Here is a 6,000-nt window from a genome sequence, read left to right on the forward strand (position 1 = left end):
ATTCAAAGCCAATGATCATGCCCTTCTGGACTTCGGATATATCGCTCTGTTTTCGCATTACGACGACGACGACGACAACTGCAGTGTTTCCCTCGCCCCCTTCCTTCCACACCCCCACCCTCTCCAGCACATTTCGTATACGTTCCGCTGTTAGTGCTGCCACCTGTCGTCTGTGAATGGTTATTAACGTCGAACGCACGCGCGCTCACGTTAATGTGACTGGACCGTGCATAATCAGAATGAACGAAAGAAAAATAGGTTCACGATTGTTCATCTTGCACAGCTTGTGCTGTTCCAGCTCTTACACACAGGAAACTGGTGTCCTACAACATATATCTATATTTGAACTGTCTGTCCAACAAAATGTTGCGTGCTCGTATGTGGTATTTAAAACGCCTCTGTATATTCTGCCGCCGGCTGTAGCTAAATGTAAATGCTATATTGACTTCGCGAATACCAAACATCGTTTTGTTTACTCGAGCGTCCACAAAATTCTCTGAACGCGCCGTGTTGTTTGTCGCGTTTCGTTCTGTTCACATAATAACGCGGCATTAACACCCGGTTTGTTACGACAGGATCTGACAAAACAAACATCAAATGGAAAAGCTCCGGCAGATGGACTGTAGGCAACACCGGTGCCTTCTTCCGTCACGCGTTCTCAGATACGAGCTACGTTTAGCATGAGAATGCTATTAATCTCCTACGTCCGATAAAGCAAAAGGCTTAGATGACGGAACACACCAAACAGCTGAGATGCAACTCAGCTTGCGCAGTAGCGCCTTGTGTGTTTCTTTTTTTATTACGTCGGCGGCCGCGAGGAATGCGCGGTAAAATATACAGCGGGGCGATAGGGTGTTAATAATTTTAAAATAGGCGTATTAAGTGGGCAGAGGAGAGACCGCCTCCGGCGACAGGCCCACATTCCTCCCTCCCCCCTCCCCCCATCCACCACGCCTTGTCGGCTGCCGATCAGCCCTGTCGGCCGCGCCCTCTTATAACCCATCACGCTAAGTAGCTGTACCAAGTACTCGCCTCCACCTGCTTCCCTGTTCACCGATTCTCTTGCTGGGAGTGTGTCTCGTGTTTCACTGGCGCCAGCAACGGCGCGACTGAATTCCGGAGAGGCTGCCTAGGGCACAGAATTGGAAGGAGAATCAGCATTGGTCGTATTTTTTTTGTTTTATTATCCGCAAAATCGATTTTAGGTCACTTAGTGCCATCCTCAGTGCTAGAAGTTAAAAATTTCACATAACGATCAGAGAATATAAAACAGAAAATCACAACTACACCTGCGTATGAACATAACAGTTGGAAGGAACATACCTGTAATAGACAATTAAAATTGTTAGGCACTGGTATCAACAAGCTTAGAGCGGTCACATAAACTGAGGGCGCTGTTGACATGGACCTGTTCAGCAGACCTCGGCGTGACAGTGCTTGGAACGCCCTCTATGAGACATATGTCACTTGAAGACTTAATATTCTGGTTTTCCAAGATATTAACACAAAATAACTCTTGTGCATTTGTGAATCATGAAGTAATTCAAATTTAAAATGTACGTAAAATACATAGCAGACGAAGGGGGCAGGAAACATCTAAAATACATTGGCATATTGTTTTTAAAAAACCAACTTACAAAACATAAAACAGATCGATAATAAGTTGTCAGAGTGCAGGACAAGTAAAAGAGAGAGAGAGAAGGAAAAAGAATAATGTATGAATAACATGAAATGAGGTATAACACAGCTAAAAAAAAAAAATAATACCCACCATCTGGCGTGGGAAGTTAGAAGTACGACGTTCGTGATTTACGTAAAATGTTACGTTAAGACTAATGAGTCAAATATATAAAAAATAGTAATAGTACGAAAATGCCATTACGTAATAATTAAAATGCCGTGAAACACAATATTCATTACAAAAAAGTTTGTAGGTGTGGATACACAATTTTGTTATCATATTTAACCGACATGATGATGTACCTCTCGTTTGTCCCTTTGGACAAGTTAGCATTATTATAACAATGGTTATACGCTTCCGCATAAGCACTGGGTCAGAACCCATACATACATGACATCAAATATGCACACTTGCTTAATGTAAAACATAGCACCCACCATTTGGCGTGGGAAGTTAGAAGTATATCGTTATTGATTTACGTAAAATATTACGTTAAAACTGAGGAGTCAAATATATAAAAATAGTAATAGTAGGAAAAATGCCACTAACAAGGGAACCTCCCCATCGCACCCCCCTCAGATTTAGTTATAAGTTGGCACAGTGGATAGGCCTTGAAAAACTGAACACAGATCAATCGAGAAAACAGGAAGAAGTTGTGTGGAACTATGAAAAAATAAGCAAAATATATAAACTGAGTAGTCCATACCCAAGATAGGCAACATCAAGGATAGTCTGAGCCCAGGAGCGCCGTGGTCCCGTGGTTAGCGTGAGCAGCTGCGGACCGAGAGGTTCTTGGTTCAAGTCTAACCTCGAGTGGAAAGTTTAATTTTTCAGACAATTGTCAAAGTTCAGGCACTCACACATAATCAACTTCGCTCTCCAAAATACCAGGACATGTTCAGATTTGCTTGGACATATGCAGGATTTGACGGTATACACACGGAAAAATTTGAAAACGTTATAAACATGTTTTGACAGAGCACAGGGAAAACTGCGCGACTGTGAAACTGTTGCATTCATTTGTTGCAGCTTATGTGACAAACTCTTATGTTTTCATCTCTTTTTTGGGAGTGATTATCACATCCACAAGAAAACCTAAATCGGGCAAGGTAGAAGAATCTTCTTTTTTACCCATTCGCCAAGTGTACAAGTTAGATGGGTCGACAACATATTCCTGTCATGTGAAGCACATGCCGTCACCAGTGTCGTATAGAATATATCAGACGTGTTTTTCTGTGGAGGAATCGGTTGACCTATGACCTTGCGATCAAATGTTTTCGGTTCCCATTGGAGAGGCACGTCCTTTCGTATACTAATCGCACGGTTTTGCGGTGCGGTCGCAAAACACAGACACTAAAATTATTACAGTAAACAGAGACGTCAACGAACGGACAGATCATAACTTTGCGAAAATAAAGAAAGTAAACTTTTTACTCGAGGCAAGTCTTGAACCAAGGACCTCTCGATCGGCAGCTGCTCACGCTAACCACAGGACCACGGCGCTCCTGATCGCACACTATCCATGATGTTGCGTATATTGGGCATGGACTACTCAGTTTGTATATTTTGCTTATTTATTTCATAGTTCCACACAACTTCTTCCTGTTTTCTCGATTGACCTGTATTCAGTTTTTCAAGGCCTATCCACTGTGCCGACTTGTAACTAAATCTGAGGGGGGTGCGATGGGGAGGTTCCCTTGTGAGTAACAATTCAAATGCCTAGGGCAGTTGCAATTTTGTCATATATGGCACAGAACTTGAAAGATCAGTAGACTGAAAGGATAGTGTCTTGAAAAGTGGTTATAAAATGAACATAAACAAAAGTAGTGAATTTCCGAAAGGTGTTCGACACTTGTCAAGATACGAGCGGGGAGGCTGCTAAACGTATTTGGTTCAGCGGTGTATGGCTGGCAACTTGCCGTGAAGTGGCTGGGCAAGTTAAGTGAGAGCGCCCAGGCAGCTGCAGCGAGCTGTGGGCACAGAGTGATCTTGTCCGTGGTGTGGGGCAGAGTGTGTTGCTGTCTGTTTCAGGAAGTGAACTAAGACGGCCCAGGAACTGTCTTTGTTAGAACTGGAACTTCAAATTGAAATGGCGCATTAGCGAGGGGCTACGTAGTGGAGTGGTGAGGAGCTGGATTGGCTAATAAACATATTATGCTTTAAGAAACAGATATTACAGATAAAATTTCCCAGAACATAATCAGGATAATAATTACACCTTTAACAAAAAAAAAGGCTCTGAGCACTATGCGACTTAACTTCTGAGGTCATCAGTCACCTAGAACGTAGAACTAATTGAACCTGCGACCGTAGCGGTCGCTCGGTTCCAGACTGTAGCGCCTAGAACCGCACGGCCACTCCCGCCGGCCACATCTTTAACAGATCATGGCCACAATGGACTTAAAGAAGCATGCATTACAGAAGTAAACTCAACCGCAGTTTCTCTTTTAAAACTCCTCAACCGTTCAGTTAACTTTAAACTCTATAAAATTACTGCGGCTACATGCCAAAGAGCACTTACAGTGACAAAATTTACGAGTGATGAAAGTAAAATTGCAAGACTCCAACCGGGGTAAAAACCATTTAAAACCTTACATAGCATTTAATTAAATGAATTACTTTCTGAGCCACTGTTATAATTACGGCGCTGTCTAGAGTGGATGTTGATGATGATGTGCTATACTCCGAGGAGCGTAGGGGACACGCATCGCCTACAAGGCAAGATCCTAGCGAGGGTGGTTTTCCATTGCCTTCCTCCGACCGTAATGGAAATGAATTATAATGATGAATGCGACACAGAACAACACCCAGTCATCTCGAGGCAGGAAAAATCCCTGAGCCCGCCGGGAATCGAACCCGGGACCCCACGCACGGGAAGCGAGAACGCTACCGCAAGACCACGAACTGCGTATGCAGGGAATGGCTTTAGTTACTCAGTACATTTCATCAGATGCTCGCACAGTCGTGAACCTGAAGTCTTAAACGCCTGGATATAAACGATGGGAATGGCATTATCAGGTTTTAATAGAATCTTGATATTTCAACTTGAAGCACCGGAAGATGCAAATTTAATTTGTGAAACTCATCGTATTCACCAAGAAAAAATTCTAACAGTCGCAGTGGTCTTGTTTATTGAAATCATGGAATATTTCGACTGCGGTTGCCCTACGTGTAAAATAGGTAACAATGACTCGTATCTTTAAGTTTGCAGATACTTTACATTGGATGATATTATCGAAAGGTTACGTGGTATAAATCGGTGTGTCGTGAAGGCCTCGCGTACGACCAAACCGTGTCAAGCGCGGAGGCCTTCGCTGGCGCGACAGGGAAGCCCTGTGGAGCCGCTGCGCCGTCTGCCGTCGACGGCTGCATCAGTGGCGCTCAATTATTCAGGAGCCACGTCCGTCCGGCTGACGTCAGGCGCATCAGCGCGGACGTCTGGCCGTGTAGCAGCGAGGCGGCGAGTACAGCCGATACTGTGCAACAGCCACACTGACGTCTCTACTTAACCCAGTTTTACACGCGCGGCACGGCTGTCGAAATGGACTACTCGTGGTGCGTAGCTGTGTGTAGATCAACCGCCAGCCGCGTCATGATTGGGTCGCTGACGTCAACGATTGACCAGATTTCAGAATCATTTTTGTAGTTATTTGCCATGTAGGTGATATCCACCAACTCACAAGCTACATTTTGTTTATACACTGTACTTTTTAAAATTAACATGTCACTTACACCTTCATACGTCGTTACATAAAACAGAAATACATTGCCGAATCAAAATATTACACTACTGGCCATCAAAATTGCTACACCAAGAAGAAATGCAGATGATAAACGGGTATTCATTGGACAAATATATTATACTAGAACTGGCATGTGATTACATTTTCACGCAATTTTGGTGCATAGGTCCTGAGAAATCAGTACCCAGAACAACCACCTCTGGCCGTAATGACGGCCTTGATACGCCTGGGCATTGAGTCAAACAGAGCTTGGATGGCGTGTACAGGTACAGCTGTCCATGTAGCTTCCACACGATACCGCAGTTCATCAAGAGTAGTGACTGGCGTATTGTGACGAGCCAGTTGCGCGGCCACATCTAAAATGTAAGTTCACTGTTCAAAGTACCGTCAATGCGAACAAGAGGTGACCGAGACGTGTAACCAATGGCACCCCATACCATCACGCCGGGTGATACGCCAGCATGGCGATGACGAATAAACGCTACCAATGTGCGTTCACTGCGATGTCGCCAAACACGGATGTGACCATCATGATGCTGTAAACGGAATCTGGATTCATCCGAGAAATTGATGTTT

Source organism: Schistocerca cancellata, chromosome 6, assembly GCF_023864275.1.
Source record: "Schistocerca cancellata isolate TAMUIC-IGC-003103 chromosome 6, iqSchCanc2.1, whole genome shotgun sequence".
Taxonomy (NCBI): domain Eukaryota; kingdom Metazoa; phylum Arthropoda; class Insecta; order Orthoptera; family Acrididae; genus Schistocerca; species Schistocerca cancellata.